Source organism: Sturnira hondurensis, unplaced genomic scaffold (genome assembly GCF_014824575.4).
Source record: "Sturnira hondurensis isolate 20B ecotype Veracruz unplaced genomic scaffold, ASM1482457v3 Scaffold0007865, whole genome shotgun sequence".
NCBI classification, from domain to species: Eukaryota; Metazoa; Chordata; class Mammalia; order Chiroptera; family Phyllostomidae; genus Sturnira; species Sturnira hondurensis.
The window spans coordinates 3517486-3536994 of NW_028080496.1; the positions used below are offsets into that span (position 1 = coordinate 3517486).

The following is a 19509-nucleotide window of genomic DNA, read 5'->3' on the forward strand; positions in this document are numbered from 1 at the left end:
ACACCTACCACCCAGTTCTAAATATCACTGTGCAATAAAAGGTACCAGGATGCTGAGGAAATGAAAAAGAAAGTACAAGGTGAGCCTGGGACATTTTGCTGGGCCAGAACACAAGGGAGGGGTTAAAGATTAATAGGATCGTGGCCAAACGACAAAGGGCCAGCTCAGTGACTGAACTTGGGACAAGTTGAGCATCACAAAGGGTAATGAGCCCTGGCTGGTGTTGCTGAGTGGATTGAGCACCAGCCTGGGATCCAAAGGGTCTCAGGTTCGATTCCCAGTCAGGGCACATGTCTGGGTTGCAGGCCAGGTCCCCAGTAGGGGGCGTGCGAGAGGCAACCACACATGGATGTTTCTCCCCCTCTCTCCCTCCCTTCCCTTCGGTAAAAAGAAATAAATAAACCCTTCAAAAAAAGGTGTCATGAAATAATGGATTCTAATGCATGAAATGAAAAGAAATCCATCAATCCACAGTGACGTTCAGAGAAGGGATAGGAAGGAAGCATCCTGCCTGATACAGAGAAGTGCGAGCAGATCAATACAGAAGAAATGATAGACCTGGAAAACCTAGACTCCAGCCAGAATGACCGCTGGGTGCCAGACCACCGGAAGGAAGGTGGTTGGGAGACTCCGTGTGAATGAGGCCTCCGAGTCAGTCCCACAGGTGCCTCCGTGCCTCTGAGCTGGCTCTGGCTGCTTCACCAGCAGTTGAGAGGAGCCGCGCTAGCGATGGGACTTCCGACATCATTTCCACCCTGGTGTGATGCAATGCACAGCCAGATGCTTCCAGCATTCTGCTGACGACCGGCCGGCTCGCTTGGAAAAGTCCCCTCTGATGAAAGGCAGGAAAGTCGGGGGACTGTGGAAGGTTAAAGAGCTACAACGAGCTGATGATCAAAGACAACATGCGAACCTCACATGCACCCCGGGGAGGGGAGAGGAGGTGCAAGCAGCTGGGGGAGTGTTCTCCCACCCCTGGTATCAAAGGCCGTTGCAGCAATTCTGTGCGTGTCTTAAGCATGGTGATGGCACATGGTGGCAGGAGAATGTCCCTGTCCTTCGAAGATGCCTGCTGAGGTCTTTCGAGGTGAAGTGTCGGGATGTCAGCACACTTGCTTTCAAATGATTCGGCAAAAACCTGTGCCCACATGGGTGTGTGTGCATGTGTGTGTGTGTGTTTTACAAGGAGTGTGAGTGCATCTGCGGCAAAGTTTTAACAACTGGTAAATACAGAAAAGTTACGGGTACTTTCTAAACCTGGGGGAGAGGGGACTTGGGTGATACAGGGCCCAAAACAGTCCAATGCCGCAAGAGACTTCCATCAAGTTTAAAACTGACCCATATCCACCCTGGCAGAGTAGCTGAGTTGGTTAGAACAGCGCCCTAATACGCCAAGGTTGTGGGTTTGATTCCCAGTCAGGGCACGTTCAAGAATCAACCAATGAATGCATCAGTAAGTAGAACAACAAATCTGTGTTTCTCATTCTCTCTCTCTGCTCCTACACTTCCTCTCTCTCTCTCTCTCAAAGCAACAAGTGAAAAAAAATTTTTAAATGATCAACACCCTTGCAGGTAGAGCGGCCGGTGAGGCATGCTCCCTCNTTCAAATGATTCGGCAAAAACCTGTGCCCACATGGGTGTGTGTGCATGTGTGTGTGTGTGTTTTACAAGGAGTGTGAGTGCATCTGCGGCAAAGTTTTAACAACTGGTAAATACAGAAAAGTTACGGGTACTTTCTAAACCTGGGGGAGAGGGGACTTGGGTGATACAGGGCCCAAAACAGTCCAATGCCGCAAGAGACTTCCATCAAGTTTAAAACTGACCCATATCCACCCTGGCAGAGTAGCTGAGTTGGTTAGAACAGCGCCCTAATACGCCAAGGTTGTGGGTTTGATTCCCAGTCAGGGCACGTTCAAGAATCAACCAATGAATGCATCAGTAAGTAGAACAACAAATCAGTGTTTCTCATTCTCTCTCTCTGCTCCTACACTTCCTCTCTCTCTCTCTCTCTCTCTCTCTCTCTCTCTCTCTCTCTCTCTCTCAAAGCAACAAGTGAAAAAAATTTTTAAATGATCAACACCCTTGCAGGTAGAGCGGCCGGTGAGGCATGCTCCCTCCGCTCTGGCCTGCCTCCGTTTTTCCACATTTTCCACAGAATCTTCTGAAAAAGCTGCAAGAGATCTTGTTGCAACCAGGGAGCCAGCTGTAGCCCTTCCTCTGTCTTGTGCTTTTGGCTGTCACCTAGACCAGGGCCGGATGAGGGACACTGGCTAGTGCCCACATCTCCACACCGGGTAGCCCTTGAGGGGGCAGCGAGGCTGCTTTGCCCTGTGTCTTGGCAACACCTGGATTGTGTGTCTGCCGGGCTCGTCCCGGAGGAGCAGAGGCAGGGGCTGATATAGCCTCGCTGGTGGGTAATTACATCCCGCTCACGGCCGCTCAGATGCGCTGACCGCGCCCTATGCCAAGGGGGTGGCAAGCCTCTCCGGGACAGTGACAGATCTTCCGCCTTCTGAAGCCCCGCTGCCCAGCCTGGTGCTTGAGCAAGACTGCTGAGGAGCTGACGGAATGGGGGACCCAGCTGTCAGCCTGGAGGGGTGCCCCACACGGCAGCCCTGGCCCCGGTGGGCTCTGCTGTCGTCTGTTAGGGTGCCCACTGGTTCTCACCAGGCTGGAAAAAGCAGGAGGTTGGCTGACAGGAAAGAAAACAAACAAACAAACATACGAAAACACCTGATTCAAGCCGACTTCCTGTGGGCTAAGCAGAGTAGTAGCCCAAGCCAACGCTGAGTCTCCTGTCCTTTTTGTCACTCTTGGGCGTGGGCAAGAGCCCAGGGGCAGCTGGAGAAGGGAGGGTAAGAAGAGGTGAAGAGAAAACCAAGGTTTCCTCCGTGCCCCGGACAGTAAGACGAAGTCCTCGCCCAGCCCAGCCCTCCTCCATCCACAGTTACTCGGCCTTGCCTTACTCCCTATCCTCACCCTCCTCACACACACACAGACACACTCACACACACAGACAAAATGCAAGAATGAGAGGTCAGAGGAGCGCGGGAATACACAGCAAGAGGCCAAAGAGCGCCGGCCTATGGTGGGACGTGCCAGACCAGGGGACAGACCAGGGAACTTGAGGAACAATGAGAACCTTCTGCACCCTGATCTGGGTATTGGTTTCCCCAAGTGTGTACAGATGTGAAAATATTTCAAGCTGTACGCTTCAGATGTGTGCATTTTCCTGGGTCTACATGTGTACCTTATACCTATTATGATGGGAAAAAAACAAGCCAAAAGGTTAAAAAAAAAAGTCACCAGTAGGCTCAGGTGGAAGGATAAAAAACAGAAGAGCCAGAGAAGGAGGGAAAGAAGGAAGAGGCACAAGAAAGTCCACGGGAGAAAGAGAAAACGAAAGGGAAGCGTGGTCATAAATACGAGGCCGACGGAAACCTGTATCCGCCGGCCCTCTGACCAGCTCAGCACAAAGGGACAGGCAGAGGTTGTGGGCACCGGCCGAGGGCGGGCAGCGGAGTGGTCAGTGCAGACCGTAGTGAGCCTCGCCAGCAATCAATACTCACTAATCACGTCTAAGGACAGCCCTGCCCAGATGCGGGCTGGCGATGGTCTGGGGCTCGGATGGCAGGGCCTGCCTGCTCTCATCCCACTGGGGGAACCCGGCCCTGCCGCTCCTACAGTTCTATTGTGTCCTGGCATGGGGGAGGGGCCTCCTGACCAGCCCCGTGGAGCTTGAACCCAAAGGTTCCCCGCCCCCACCGCCGCCCCCTCCTGAAGTAGCACTGCTCCTCCTCGTTCCCAGGTTCCGGCTGGCAGGTTGCCCGTCAAGCCTCCCAGACGCGCGCTGGCCTGGGCCCAGCTCCCCGGGGCCGTGGCCCCCTGCCACCGTGCCCCACCCCCCGTACCCCCCGAGCCCTCCCTTATGCCAACTTGCAGCTGCAACTCCCCGCCCTGCCCTGGCCGGGCACCCCCCTGGTGTTTCCTCCCCGGGGTGGAGGCCGGGCATCAATCCATGCTGCTGAGGAAGCGACAGTGGCTGGCACGCCCTGTGTGTGCTTTTAAACCAGCCAATGACTTCCAGACCCTGGTGGCAGTGGCCTCCACAGCAAGGGCATTCCCAGGCCAGCACTGACACGGCCTCGCGTCGCAGGAGCCACCCGTTCGCCAGCTCTGGCGACCAGGGCGCCTGCCCTCATCCCGGGTCCCCAAACCCTATTCGCCTCCAGAGTGGCCCCTGGGACTTCCCGCGCTGGTTTACGTGCAAGAGCAGAATCTCAGCCTCGCTGTCGTCACTTTGGGGACTGGGGGCAAGCCACACCACCTGTCTGGACCACAGCTTCCTCCTCTGTGACTTGGGAACAGACAGACTCCAGGGCAGACGGGGGAGGTGATATGAGTGCCCATAAAGGGACTGACACATGGCAGGTGCTCCGGGGACAAAGCTCACGTGCTCCTGTTGGTGACCGATAACTCAGTAACGAGGGTCCCCGACCCCAGGGACCCCCTCTGGGCTCTCCCTCAAACCAAGTGCTGAGCTGCAACTCTCTCACCGGGGGAAGGAACCAGCCGGCCCGGCCCCAGCCCGGGTGCGCCTGCCATGGGCCTGTCGGGGCCTGAGCTGGCCGCTCCCTGGGAGGGGATCGCCTGCCCCAGGGGCCGTGGTGCAACCTGCAGGGCTCAACCTGTCCCTGCCCCGAACAGGGCAGGACACGCAGTTGCTCCTGTCACTCCCCTACGCCCCACACAAGCTCAGGAGCCACTGTCCGCCCGTGCCCTCCAGCCTGCTCGCCTGGGGGCCTCAAGGGCCTGGGTAGCTAGCTGGCCGGGGGGCACGCCGGGCACAGTGAGTGCACAGTGATGACCTTGCCCCTGAGACCACCACAGCCAGGCACCGTGGGGAGGTGGGCGTTCTCGGCCAGGTGGGGGTGGGGAGCAGATGGTGGAAAGGGCCGGGAGGGGGCTCTAGCTTCCAGGTTGGCTCAGCAGACCTGAGGCCCCTCCGGTTCTAAGATCCTGAGAAATCAGGCCTCTGTGGCCCCATTTCCCCACCGACTTCTTCCTCCTTAAATCCCTCTCTGAGCCCTAGGCCATTGCCCCAAGGAGGAAAGAAGGCCTGGGCCAGGGCCCTTCCTCTGCCTTCTTTTCCAAGGTCCTCCTCTCAGCTCCTCTGACCCCTGGAGCTTCCCAGCCACCTCAGGCCCCTGGTGGCTGCCACTGCCCCAGACAAGCCTGGCTCTGTGTTCCGCCTCTGCAGGCACAGAGTGGGCTGAGCAGGTGAACCGGCAGGGTGGTGGGGGAGGTTGTTCCATTGACTTCCTGCCGCTCCAAAGACTGCACCAGCGGCCTGCTCTACCAGTCCGTGTGGCAGGGCGCCCACCTGCCACCCTAAAGCCATGGCATCAGGAGACACCCCCTGCAGAAAGCTGGAGTGAGGGCGGCCCCGATGAGCCCGGCTTCGGCAGGGATCTTGCACACCGGCCGGCGGGGCCCAGGGCTCCTCCAGAGTCTCGGTGTCTGTGCTGAGAGTGAGCCCGGAGCTGGAGGCCGCCGTGAGGCACTAAGCAGGCCCAGCGTGGCCCCAACAGATGAGGGTCTGGACCTAGGGTCTGACCCACCCGCCATGGCAGCTTATCTCCAGCTTCTCCGCCTAGAGGTCTCCACAGGGACTCCACAACTCCCCTGAAAGGCCATGTTCCCGCCTGGCCTCTCTCAGACCCTTCTTCCGTGACTGCTGCCTCAGTTTCCACTTCGCAGCCTGTGAGCAGCGAGCCCCTGAGCCCCAAGGGTGGGCGTCAGGGAACTGTGAACGGAACCCCGAGAATGACATATGCTGCCCCGTGAGAGGGATCAGAGCTTTCATCTCACCTGAAATGATCAAAAAGATCATTGTCCCCGGCCCCGACCCTCCCATAAAAAAGTGAAAAAGCATTCATTTCAGGTTTTTTGCGGGCACAGGGCACTTCCAACATTCTCCTTCATCAAGGTTAAAAAGAAATGTATTCCTCCTTTTGGAGTACTTCTATAACTTTGACCGGCCTTACTTGGCACACTATTCCACCTAAAGCAGAGCTGACATTTATTTATAAGGCTACATCGATAGAGCGCTTTTGGGGAGGCGCACTGCTCAGCTTTCTACAGCCCATCAGTGATTTCGTTCTCGCGACAGAGGGAGACAGGAACGGTCTGCTCCCACTCTCACAGATGAGAGACTGGTTCACGGAGCGCTTCGGAGACTCGCTACGCTTCCCCAGGCGCTGAGTCGGGGCTGGGACCAGAACCCAGGTCATCAATACCCTGCCTACAGGTGGACTATGTGTCCAGTTATATCGGTCCTCCTCCTTCTGCTCCTTTCCTCCCTCCCTTCCTCTTCCCTTCCTTCCTTCCTTCCTTCCTCCCTCCCTCCCTCCTTCCATGCACGCAGCACCTCCTTCTGGTGCACAGGATGCCTTCACGGGACTTATGCTTGGTCAGCATCCCTTACACCTCTTTTCCCAGAGAATACGCATCTTTGCCACATTCCTTTGCATACGCTCCCTCCCTCCTGTCTCCAGCGCAGGTAGGGGCCGGGGCCAGCCTGGCACAGCCCCAGCCCTGCTCCAGGCTTCCCAGGCCAGAGTCACTCTGGCTCCCTCAGCGCTCTGCTCAGATTCCGCTAAGGCGCTCATTACGGGGAAACACTCCCTGACACATCACATCCCTCCCTTCCTGTCTCTTCTGCAGGCTCCTGGCACCACGCAGGCACCGGGCCAGCCTAGACCAGGTTTGTCCTCTCCAGCCCTCTCTGCACAGGGCTTGCCAAGAACCAGGCCCCCAGTTTAATATTTACTAGACCAGTACATGAGTTTTCTGCTCTAGCTGAGTGCCTCAAACCATTGCCAAAAATGATTCACTCCAGGGTCCCTTCCTTGGACCTCTTTTCCCACCTTCCTCCAATCCTTTTCACAGGGAAAGGCACCTCGCTGAGGTGGGAAGTCCCATTTCTCCGCTTTGGGGCCTCGGAAGGGTTTCTTGATCCTATAGTTTCAACAGATAGGTTTGGCTTCAGAGGAGAAGGGGCCCTGGCTGGTGTAGCCTCAGTGGATTGAGCACGGGCCTGTGAACCAAAGGATCACAGTTCGATTCCCAGTCAGGGCACATGCCTGACTTGCAGGCCAGTTCCCAGCAGGGCACACATGAGAAGCAACCATACATTGATATTTCTCTCCTTCTTTCCTTCCCTTCCCTTCTAAAGATAAGTAAATAAAATTAAAAATAAAAAAAAGAAGGAAAGGTACAAAGGTATGTGCAGAGCCAGGGAATGTTTGGCTCTGGGGGATTTATTTACAGCGAGCCCCTAAATGCTTCGGGAAAGCAAGCCCCAAGGCGCAGGGGCTTTTTCTGAGGTTCTCCCTGAGGCTCCAGCCTCCTTCCCTCATCTTTCTGTCACCTGCTGCCAATGTGGAAGCTTTGGGGAAGCTGGGCTTTGAACCCCAGCTTCCAAGGAGAAACCTCACTGATGTCCCTGAGTTTCATCAGTGGAAACAGCCCCAACCTGGAAGTCAGGGGATGGGGTTCAAATCCTGACCGTCCCAACTCCCTATGTCATCCCAGGAAGTCATTTACACACTGGGTCCAGTTTCTCCTGAGAAAATGAGGGAGGGGCCCTGGTTGGTGTGGCTCAGTGGATGGAGCCCTGGCCTAGAAACCAAAAGGTTGCCTGTTCGATTCCCAGTCAGGGCACATGCCTGGGTTGCAGGCCAGGTCCCCAGTAGGGGGCATTCGAGAAGCAACCACACACTGATGTTTCTCTCTCTTTCTCCCCCCCCTTTCTCTGTCTAAAAATAAATAAATAAAATCTTTTTTAAAAAAAGAAATAAAATAAGGGATGGAACCACATGGATTTCCATATCTCTTCCAGTTCTAAAGCATCCATGGGGGGAAAACACTTTTTAAAAAAGTGTGCTTCCTTGTCCTTATGGCATTTCAGCCTTACAAGAGCCCTATGGTTTGTAAGCCAAAGAATATACTCATATTACAGGTGATGAAATGTGAGTAGAGGTTGATGACCTTCCCTAGGTGACCCAGGGCACCAGGGTCCTTTTGTCAGACCACACTGACTCCACGGAATCCGCCAGAGCTCCCTCACTGCCAGGATCCTATCTTCCTTTCCCTCCTGTCTCCTAAATCCACCAGTCATTCAAAGAGAAGCAACCGAGACAAAACAGCCTAACTCGAAGGTCATGCCAATGACGATTTGGAGAAAGAGCCTGGGACCTGCCCAAATTCCAAACCATACCCCTCCATAGCCTGTATTCCTGCCTCTCTCCGTTTCAGGTGTGGCAGTGGGGGTTGAAGGGACATGCTAAGGCGATTGCGCGCAGAGGCCGCGGGAACAGGGGCCCAGCCTCCCGCGCTGCGGAGGCAACAGGCTCCCCCAGTGGCGGACACCGTTGCCCTTCAGAACTTGCAAGTGGCGCCCTCTTGGAGACCGCCCGGCGGGAAGTGGGGGCGGTGGCATTCCCACCGGCCTCACCCTGGTCCGCCTACTCCCGGGCGCAGCTCCCGCCCACCCTGTCCCCTGCGCCTACCTGGGAGTGTCCCTGCCTGAGCGCGCGCGCGCGACCACCGTCCCCGGCGGGGTCACCTCTGCGGCGCGCCCCCACTTCCTGCAGCGTCCCCAGCTGCTCCCAATTGCCAGGCCAGCCCAACGCCTTCCCTGGGGACCTGGAGTGTCGCCACGAACACCCTCGGTCCCGCGCAATGTCCCCGGAAACGCGGGTCTGCTGCCAAGTCCCGCCCCGCCTCGCCCTTGTTTACTGGAACTGTCGGGAGGCGCCCAGCAGGCCCCCCCAACTACCACACGCTCCGGGGCGTTGAAGGCCACTCTGGACACGCTGCTATCCGCCCTTCCCCCAGCCGGAACCTGCCCCCACCGGGGCCGTGCAGGCCCGGTCGTCTGTGGGGCTAAGCGCTCCCTGGCCCAGGGGACAGTGTCACTAGCTGGACTCCCACGGGCCCAGGTTGGGAGTCCCAGAACTACCACCACCTGTCTGGCTGTGTTACTCAGGGCGAGTTCCTTAACCTCTCTGAGCCTGCAGGTTCTTGATCTGCAAAATGGGCATCAGGAGAGCCGGGACCGCACAGGGTGAGCAGCGCAATTAGGGAAGCACACACCTGGCACCCGGTCAGCTCTCCGTAATGATAGACCTGTTTACGGAGGAGGAGGAGGAGGAGGAGGAGGAGGAGGAGGGCGAGAGCGGCTCAGAGCCACCCTGCAGGAAACCCTCCGCATCTCCACCCGCGGTCATGGATGGGCCGCGCGCGCAGTCAGAGAGAAACGAAGCGAGTGAGATACGGTTATAAATATCCGTATCAAGTGACCTTGGCTCGGCCCTCCCCAGGGCTTGTGAGCTGGCTCTGCTATCTTCCAGGAAGGCCACGGCCGCTCTCAGGGCGGTTCCTGAAACAAACGAGTTCTGGGTGTGTATGCGGCTGAGCTGGCCCAAGCTGGCTGGAGAAACCCCGAGGGCACGGGCCAGCATCGCGGAGGCCCCGGGGATGAGGGCTGACCACAGTCCCCCTATGGTACTCCCCCATACAAAGAAAGAAGCAGTGACCTTGTCGTCTCTCTACCGAAGTGAACACATATTTACTACAAAAAGGTTGGAAAACAGAAAACCAATTTTTAAAAAAAGCGTCACCCACGATTTCAGTGTACCTGGAGACCACCAGTGTCAGTATTTTCTAAAACTTTTTTTGAGATGAAATGTACATGTAAAGTACCCAAGTCTTCAGGTTAAGGGTGTTAATATTTTAGTGACTATCCTCCTATCTCTTTTTTATGTAGTTATACATTTATAGCTTTTATTTTAAAAATAATTTTGAGGCCCTGGCCTGGTAGGTCAGTTGGTTGGAGCATCATCCTGATACACCAAGGTTTCGGGTTCGATCCTGGTCAGGGGACCTACAAGAATCGACCAATAAAGGCATAAAAATGTGGAACAACAAATGGATGTTTCTCTTTCTCTCTTTCTCCCTTCCTCTCTCTAAAAAAACAATCAATCCATAAAATTTTTTAAAATTACTTTGTACATAATTGTAAACTTTCTCTAGCACAGCAATATATTCAACATTTCCCCGTAATATTACAACTTCTTACAGCCCTGGCTGGTGTGGCTCAGTGGGTTGAGCACGGGCCTGTGAACCAAAGGGTCGTGGGTTCGATTCCCAGTCAGGGCTCGTTCCTGGGTTGTGGGCCAGGTCCCTAGTCGGGGATGCATGCTGTTTCTCTCCCTCTCTTTCTTCTTCCCTTCCCCTTTTTCTGGAAGTAAATAGATAAAATCATTTTTTTAAAAAACCACCTTCTTGCAGACCTTCATTTTAAATGTATTCTAGCATTTATATATGTATTACACATTTTCAACCAGCTCTCTACTCTCAGGCCCCTGGCTTGTTTCTGTTTGCGATGCTAAGTCACGTCCAGGTGAACATCCTTATCATTAAGCCCCTAAGCACTTCCTCAATTATTTCCTTTCATTCCCAGTATTCTTCCTTCCTCTTCACAGTCAGCCAGTTAGTTGTAGGACTCTGCCTTTCGCAGCTGAGGCAGTGCCGCCGACTTGTGCGAATGACTTTAACAGGCGTGTGCTCATTTCACTGGCTCTTGCTCACCAACAATGAAGGCAGGAGGCTAGGCGAAGGCTCAGCACTGCCAGTTCCCGCACTGAGCACACCCTGTCCTGCAGGACACAGGCTGCTCTCAAAGCCCCTGGAATCTAGGACCTGGGAGCTCCAGGGCCTTCAACAGCCAGGACCCGAGCTTTCCTCAGACCAGCCCCCAGCCTGCAGTCCACACGGCCTCCCTCCCCTTCCGTTCCCTTCCCTACACGCATTCTCCCTCCTCCTCTCTCCACCCTGATGCATCCCTTCTCCCGGCCTTTTTTCCTGCTTCTCCTCCTCCTCCAGCCTCCTATTGAATAAAGCAAAACGCTTTGCTCTATTTAGAAAAGGTCTTATCGTTAACGTTATTGATCCCTGTCCCCACGACCCGCTTCCCTGGCTGTGGACCTCAGGTGCAGAGAGACTTCACTTAATCACCCTGTCAGCAGCTCACAGCCCTGGAACCACGGGTCTGCTCCCCTGATGAATGTGGCTGTTTATTCCCTTTTGTCCTTGCCCACTCTCCTCCCACGCCCTCCCCCCACCGGCGGCCACTCCGAGGCGCTGAAGATACGTGCTTTTGTTCCTCACAGTTCCCGCCAAAGGTGTCTTGTATTAGCGTATAGCCGTGTTTTTCTCTACCTTTTTGTTTTGAAATAACTGTCGATCCACAGAAGGTTACAAGACAGTGTGCAGGGTCCCGTGAACACCCCCCCCACCCATGGCTTCCCCCCATGGCGACCTTACGGAACTGTAGTTCAGTGGCACACCAAGTGATTGACAGGGGTATAATAATACTGTCATTCTGTTTCACCAGTTTTATACACCCTTGTGTGTGTGTGTGTGTGTGTGTAAGGGTTGTGTCGCTCTGTACTAATCAATCCCGTGAGTAGATATGGTGAACCACCGCCACAGCCAGAACCAGAGCCAGCGGGCTACGGCGCTCACACGCCCCCAACTCAGGTCTCCTCTGTGTCTGTGGTTCTGCTGTGTGGACGGACCCTCTCCGGAAGGTTCCAGACTGCAGCCGAAGGCCTGGACCCCCTCCATCTTCCTGTCCATTGTACTTCGTCGCCTACCCCCTCCCTCTCCCCTGATTCACTCCTCAAAGCGTTGAAGCATGCTCAGTTCTCTCCCACTTATAAAAAAATGTTTCTTTACATATACAAACACACAAATATACCACGACCTCCATCCACATCCTGCAGCAAGCTCCTTCCGGCCCCCTGGGTCCTTTCCCACTTCCTCCACTTCCAACTGCACCCAGGTCAGCCCTTGGCGCTGCTTCTGGCCTTCATATATGCACATACGGGGGAGCCTGTGAACAAGCATGTTTGTATGCTGCAGGCCTGGGTTGGGAACAAAGGTTCTGCTTTTTTTTTAATCCTGACCCAAGGCTACGTTTATTGATTTTTGAGAGAGGAAGGGGGATGGGAGAGAGAGACAGAGAAAGAGAGAGAAACATCCATCAGTTGCCCCCAGCACGTGGATCGAACCTGAACCTTTTGGTGCACAGGACAAGGCCTCAAGCCAGTGACCTGACCGGGGCGAGGTTCTGCATTTTAATGAGCTCCCAGAGGCAGCTGCTGGGTGCTATTCTCCACCAGCAAAGCTGGACATCCCGGCTGAGACATCTCCCCGGACCCTCCTACCTGCAGTCCCACCATCCCAGGCCCTCTCAGCAGCACTGTGGCGCGCATTGCAGCCCCCACCCCCGCTGCGTTCATGGCCACCCTGTGCCGATTGATTGGATTCGTCCACCCCTCCAGGAATGAGTGTCCAAGAAGGCACGGGACGTGTCTACCGGGTTCACCTGGCCGTGGTCTCCCCAGAGGCTGACATAGTGCCTGGCACTCAGCATGCGCCCCATGCACAGCTGTAGGATGAAGGAAGGAATGCATCGCCCAGTCGGTCAAAGCTGCCTGCTTTGTCCCCCTCTCAGCGGCTCTGGGCACATCCAAGAGTCAACCAATAAATGCGTAAAGAAGTGGAACAACAAATCAGCGTTTCTCTCTCTCTCGAAAAGGCAATAACATAAAATAAAAAGTCTCTTCTGTGCCCCCAGGCATGACCTACCTCCCCCAGAAAACCCGAAGGAAAATAGGCCCAGCAAAGCTTTCTAGTTCCCTGGAGACGGGTCTCGTTTTTTGTTTTGTTGTTCGGGGCTGTGTGGAAAGGGTTAAAGCGCTTGCAGAGAGCGAGGTCCCCCCTCACCCGCCCCGGGCCCTCCCTGACAACTCTTGAGATGCTCTGCAAAGGTCAGATGTTTCCAGAATCTCAACAGACTGCCTGTGTCTGTTTAAAGGGAGAGACGAGTTCTCGGCCCCCAGCCAGCTCCCCAGCCAGCCCTCGTGGGCAGCTCTCGCCTGGTTCTGTGGGCAGTGGGCCAGGTGCCCGGCCAAGAACACCTGCCCTTCCCCCTCCTGATAGCCCCGGGGGTGGGCCTGAGTTCTCCAAAGCCCAGCCTGAATCCCAGGTCTGGGGAAGGTTGGCACATCATAAACAGGGCACAACTGTTTGGGCCTGGGATGCCCCCAGGGACAGTGGGGGAGGGGCAGCTCTCTGTGGATCTGAAATGTATTCAGCTGAAAGGAACTGTATTCTGAACTGTCATGGTAGAGATGAGGATCATCAGGGGGATGGTTGCGATGTCAACCATCCAAAAATCCGAAACCCTGGCTGGCGTAGCTCAGCGGATTGAGCACGGGCCTGCGAACCAGAGGATCGCAGTTTGATTCCCAGTCAGGGCACATGCCTGGGTTGCAGGCCAGTTCTCAGCAGGAGACGCATGGGAGGCAACCATACATTGATGTCTCTCTCCCTCTCTCCTTCCCTTCTTCTCTAAAAATAAATGAATAAAATCTTTGAAAAAAATTTTTGAAAAAAAGAAAATCCTGGGCCCTGGCTGGGTGGCTCAGTTGGTTGGAGCATCATCCCATTCGCCAAAATGTCGTGGGTTCGATTTCTGGTCTGGGCGCATACAGGAGGCAACTGGTTAATGTTTCTCTCTCACACTGATGTTTATCTCTTTTCCTCTCTGTCTCAAATCAATAAAAACATATCTTTGGGGAAAGATTAGACAAAAAGAAATAGAGAGAGAGGAAGGAAGAAAAAAAGGAAGGAAGGAAGGAAGGAAGGAAGGAAGGGAAAATCCCGCTTTTTCTGAGGCGTATCCGAATTGTCAGTACCCTCGAGCTTCGGGACCATCGTGAAGTAAAATTAGGGTCACCTGAACACGGGCTCTGTGCCACCTCGATAGCCCATCTGATAACAGAGCCGGCTGCAAAGTGGCTACAGAGTGGAGACGCTGGAAAGGGCGACTGTTCCCACGGGGGGTCGCCCGGTGGGAGAGTTCATCTCACTGCTCAGCACGGCATGCCGCTTAACCCTTGTGAATTGTGTATTGCTGGAATTGTCCGTTTAATGTTCCAGACTGAGGTTGCCCATGGATACGAGGTAGGATTCAAACCTAGTTCTTTCTGACCGCAAAGTCTGGGCTATGTTTTGGAGTTGCCGTAAAGCTACTGGGAACGTCAACATGAAGAGAAGGGCCTGCAGCAGACAGTTGTCTGGGGCGGGTGGCAGACCTCCCCAGGGCTCACCAATATTTCCAGCTCCCTTCCCTCTGGGCACACGGAGGGTTGGACGTCCACGTGCTCTGGAAACTGAGATGTCACCACGTGACTGCGGTTGGGCTGTGAAACGTAGGGAAAAGTGGCATGTGGCCCTAGGGGGGCCCGTGCTTTCTTCCCTTGCGCCGGTGACCCCTGCAGCCTCACGTTGCGAAGGTGGCCCCCTAAGATCATAGAGGTGCTATGACGACTCAGGCACTGACTGCCTAGAGCTGAGCCTTGGCTAGCCATGTGGGGAATGAAGCCAAGAAATACGTCTTTGCTGCTTTAAGCCACTGAGACGCTCAGGGGTGTTTGTTACCACGGCATACCCTAGCCTATCCTGACTGATGGGGGAGTTCCACGTCCGAGTCTACGTTTTCCTATAGTGTTCACCATTGTACAAGGAGAAGATATCCATCCGCAATTCTGGGAGCATAACACACACACACACACACACACACACACACACATGGCTGTGCAACGTCCCTCTTATTCTTAAAACCCACCATTTACTTTTACGTAGATCTACTTCATTCTTTATATTTTTTATTTATTGATTTTTAGAGAGGAAGGGAGGGGAGAGAGAGAGAGAGTAAAAGAGAGAAACATCGATTTGTTGTTCTATTTATTGATGCATTCGAGATTCTTGCCTGAGCCCTGACTGGGGATCAAACCTGCAACCTCGGCATATTGGGATGATGCCCTAACCAGATGAGCTGCCTGGTCAGGGCCTTACCCCATTCTTTTTAACAGCTGTATAGTATTCCAGCCTTCAGATATACTGTAATGTATTGTAACTGACCACTATGGAGAGACTTGTGAGTTCTTTCTGGTTATTCACAAAACACACGCTCTAAACCAAGGCCAGTCCATTGCAACATTTGTGGGAAAGGAAGTACCGGAATTTACTTGTTCTTTTTTGGTTCTTATCTGGGAGTTTACAGCTCAGCACAACGGAGGGTACACAGATGAATAAGCCAAGCACGCCCTCGCCCTTCCCAGGATTTACGCTCAAGGGGCTGGGGAGCGCCTGCGTGAGGGTTCGTGTGCATGAAGCCGGGGGCCGGCCCCAGAAGAGCAGGCAGGGCAGGAAAGCAGGTGTAGACGCAAGCTGGGCTGGACTGACCCGAACGAATGGGTTCAGGAAGCTCAGTTAACGGCCTGGAAACTCCAGAGCTCTGAATAAGTTCTGACTCACAAACAATCATCCATAAACAAGTCATCTGTTGCTGGTTTTTTCCCTGCACAGGGCAAAACTTCTGGGAAGGGCTGGTGATGTTAATCATTAGCACCCTGAGAAACAGGCATGGAGGCCTCCTTCGGTTTCTTTATTTCTATTCAGGGGCTTTTTTTTCTATTGCTCTTCACCATGAACGTGGCTCTTATTATTATCGTTTTGCTGTTGCTGTTGTTATTGCTATAAAGGAAATGCTTCTCCTTGTGAAAAAACATCAGACAGGACCAAAATGCACAAAGAAGAGAATAGAAATCACCCAGAGATGCCACCATTGGCATTTCAAAGTGCACCCTTCCTCGGTCCCTGTGTGCACCGGCACACTGAAGGACCTTTCTGCTCTCCCATGGGGGTCTGCCCCATGTTCCCCCATAGGGGGGCAGCCCAGCGCATCTTGTTTCCTCCCTCCCTGCTGTAGATCTAGCAGAGGTCAGAGCAGCCACGGCTGGTGTGGCTCAGCAGGTAGCGCGCCAGCCTGCAGAGCAGAAGGTCGCCAGTTTGATCCCTGCTCAGGGCACATGCCTGGGTTGCAGGCCATTTATTTCCCCAGGTGTGGGCATGTGAGAGGCAACCACACATTGATGTTTCTCCCTCTCCCTTTCTCCCTCCCTTCTCCTCTCTCTGAAACTAAATACATCAATAAACAAAGTCTTTTTAAAAAATAAAACGTCTTAGCAAGACTTAATAAGGCCTTAATGAGCTTCATAAAGGCATTTAAACATGGCGTTATGATTTCAACAATTTACGGCGGGGAGAACTCCACCTTCTGTGCAGCTGGGAGTGAATTTGTGGACAGGTGAGTGGGGTCAGAAGGACCAGCTGTGTCAGCTGGTTGAGTCGTAGGCCTGCCTTTGCCGCTTTCCTGCTGGGCCAGTCCCTGCCCCCGCTCTGAGCCTTGTCTGCAGTTGAATACAAGTAACACCAAGTGGGACTGACACTGAGTGGGGCCCACGGCTCTTTGGGGCACCAGGTATTCAGTATCAGGGGCAGAGCAGAGGGTTCCACAGTCACAGAAGAGGGAAGCCACTGGGAGGGCTCAGCCGTGGAAGAGCAAGGAACACAGCCTTTTCCTGGGTGAGACTTCAAGGAACTGCCTATCACAGAATCCTGGAAACACTCAGAGCAGGAGAGAGAGCCTCGGAGATGAGGGTCCCGCCCCCCACCCATGCAGCAATTTTGAATACGTGTCTGTCGCTCACACCACCCAAGGGACAGATGGGTTGGAAATGTGGATTTTCGCTTTAAGGCCTTCTCAGGTCTGGCCTGGAGCCTTGGGAGGGGCTTCTGAGGCTCTGCACTTCTGACGCACAGGGCTACAGACAACTGCTTTCAGCCTCTGGGCACCTCGGTTTTCTCATCCATAAAACGGAGCGTGTGATCTCGCTCCACCGGTCGGACGGGTGGGTCAGCGTGAGGCGGTGCGGTGGTGAAGCGCCGAATGTGAAAGTGCGTTGGAAATCTAAAGTGTTTTCACTCCAGGAATGCTGCCTCATCACAACCCGGGTTCACTGCCCAGCTCAGGGAGGCTTCACGCTGGGACGGACTTACTGTGACTTCCAGGCAGGGGGTGGTGTTTAGCGAGAGCCCCTGAGTGCCAGGCCCTGCTCTGGGGAGACAGTGGAAGGCCAGACAGACAGGGCCTTTCTCACAGAGCTTAGATGTTGGGGGAGAGACAGACAGTGAAAAGGGAGACAAAAAACTGGCCCCCGCTGGGTGGTCTGTGAGACAGAGCATTGTCCTGATACATCAAGGTTGTGGGTTCAATCCCAAGTCAGGGCACCTACAAGAAGCAACCAATGAGTGCATCGATCCGTGGAACAACAACAAAAAAAATCAATTTAAAAAATAATAAAATTTTTGATCCTTTTGTAGTTCCTGAGCATGATGATTAGGTGTGCATGTTTTTGTGTGACATGTGACTCCCACAAACCTTGTTACGACATCGGCACATTACCCATCTGACATAAAAAAATAAGAGAAATAAAAAATAAAAATAATTTTTTTTAAAGGGCAACACAATAGAAACAAGATCACTTCAGAGAGAGGCATGAGCCCTGCTCGAAACGAAGCAGATTGAGGTGGACACAGAGGGACAAGGCAGGGGCTCGCTCAGGGGGACCAGACAAGACTTCCCTGAGGAGGTCACACCAAGGCACTAAGACCTGAGCGACAGGGACAAGCTCCCGCCAACACCTGGGCACACGGTGTTCCAGAGCAAGGAGACAAGTGCAGAAGCCCCGAGGCCGGAACACGCTCCTGTTCGAGGAACTCCGGGAGGCCAGCGGCCGTGGGAGAGGGCGGCAGGCGGGCCAGGGCTTGTGGCGGGTGTAAGCAGAGGTGCCACGTGATCTGGTTCGTGTTGTACTGAGATAACCCTCCACTGAGTTTGGGTTTGCCGGGCCGCCTCCCACAGGCGGCATCAGGCGCCCCAGAAAAATGTTGGGGCCCACAGGAGCTTTATCTATGAACCGGCCCAAGCCCTCTGAGCTACACCCTAGGAAGACTGGGGCTCCGAGAGAAAGGTAGCTTGGCCACGGTCACTCTGTTGCGGCTGGCATTCAATCCCAGGTGTCTGATCCTGGCCCCAAAGCCCCCCTCCCCCACCTCCATCCCCAAGGCTACCCCACCCGGGGAGGTAGGGAGGGTGTTTTTCTGAGGCTCCAAGGCTGGAAGGGCACCCAGCGCCCCAAGGCTTCCTGCTCGGGTCTCACTCACCAAGACCCCAGGTCAGGCTCCAGAAAGAAAGGGCATAGGCCAGCTGGGCCCTGGCCTGCATCCCCAGCCCAGCCCTCCCCACTCAGCGGTAGGGGCAGAGAGGAGGGGCCGGCTCTGCCAGCCCAGCCAGCCAAGAGCAACCTGATCGCGCAGGAAACCAGGAAACAAGGCCTTGAGCCAGACAAAGCGCCAACTGAGCACCTGGAGCCTTTGTTCCCTTTATTCCCCCTGCAAACTTTCCCAGGCACCTGCAGCGGGGCCTCCAGAGCACCTGGGCCTGGACAGGGCTCCCACGAGATCTGGTTCTCCTGCAGCAGGGAGTGGCCCGCCTCGTGACCCTGAGGGAGGTCCCGTCGTATCATAACAACAACCTCCACCACAGCGTCCGCCTTCGGAGCTCTTGCCACACACACGGGTGTCATGTCATTTAACCCTCCCACCAAACCCACGAGGCAAGCACTATTGTTGTCCCCACTTTACAGATTAGGAAACAGAGGCACACGGAGGTAAGGTGACCTGGGCAGGGTCACACGGTAGAAGGAAGTAAAACGGTACGGGCATTGGACTGAACGTAGCCCAACCCTCCCCGTGTCTTGGACCTAGGACAAGGCTTGTGCATTTCACCGAGTCTGTCGTCTCATTCTGACCTCAGCGGGTGACTGTGCAGAGGGAACGACTGGGCGCACACGGAGCCTCTGGCACACGGCTCCCAACCCAGACGCATCCCGCCACCCTCCTCCCCACTTCCCACAGCTCTGTGCCCCTGGGCCCATGCCCAGCGCTGGGCCTCCGTTTCCTCGTCAAAGAAAGTAGCACAACATCATCACCTAACAGGGCTCCTCCGAGCTCTTCGGAGAGGGATGTCTCATCTTTGGGAAGGGCCACCCGCCGGAGACCATCCAAGGAAGACTTCGTCGTTTCACAAAGTTGCCTGGTCTGCTTTCTCCCAGAATACACGCAGAAACACAGACAGGAACACCCGTCTTTGAGGCAGTTTCCATTCGAAAGAAAAAGCCAGCGGTAACTCACATTGCAGGGCTTGGCGGGTTTTCTCAGAAGGAGACCCGGGCGATAACACGGTCGCCAGCCTTCTCCCTAGTTCCACCCCAGAGACAAGCCACGAGACGCCCCCAAGGTGGATAGCTGCAGGCTCACGCCAAATGTGGGGCGGTCCGCCAGGGGTTTCTGCCACGGAAACAATGACAACCACCACCAGAATCTTTTGCTGTGAATCGGCCAATACTTATCAAGTTCTTGTTGTCGGCAGAGGCGCTTTGGGCAGGTTTGGTTCCTGTCCCCAAT

General features: G+C 54.7%; 1 protein-coding gene and 1 non-coding gene across 2 annotated transcripts in view; one reads left to right on the top strand and one right to left on the bottom strand.

Moving 5' to 3' along the window:
• Positions 1-8754, bottom strand: part of SEMA4B (semaphorin 4B) — a 30980-nt gene extending 22226 nt beyond the window's left edge. Inside the window, exon 1 of the mRNA XM_037053595.1 lies at positions 8574-8754. The gene's annotated coding sequence lies outside the window, so the exon portion shown is untranslated. The remainder of the gene's footprint in view (positions 1-8573) is intronic.
• Positions 8755-17352: 8598 nt separating this feature from the next.
• LOC118992100 (small nucleolar RNA U13) lies at positions 17353-17456 on the top strand. Its single transcript, XR_005067549.1, has one exon. It is a non-coding gene; the product is annotated as a small nucleolar RNA U13 (small nucleolar RNA).
• Positions 17457-19509: the final 2053 nt, after the last annotated feature.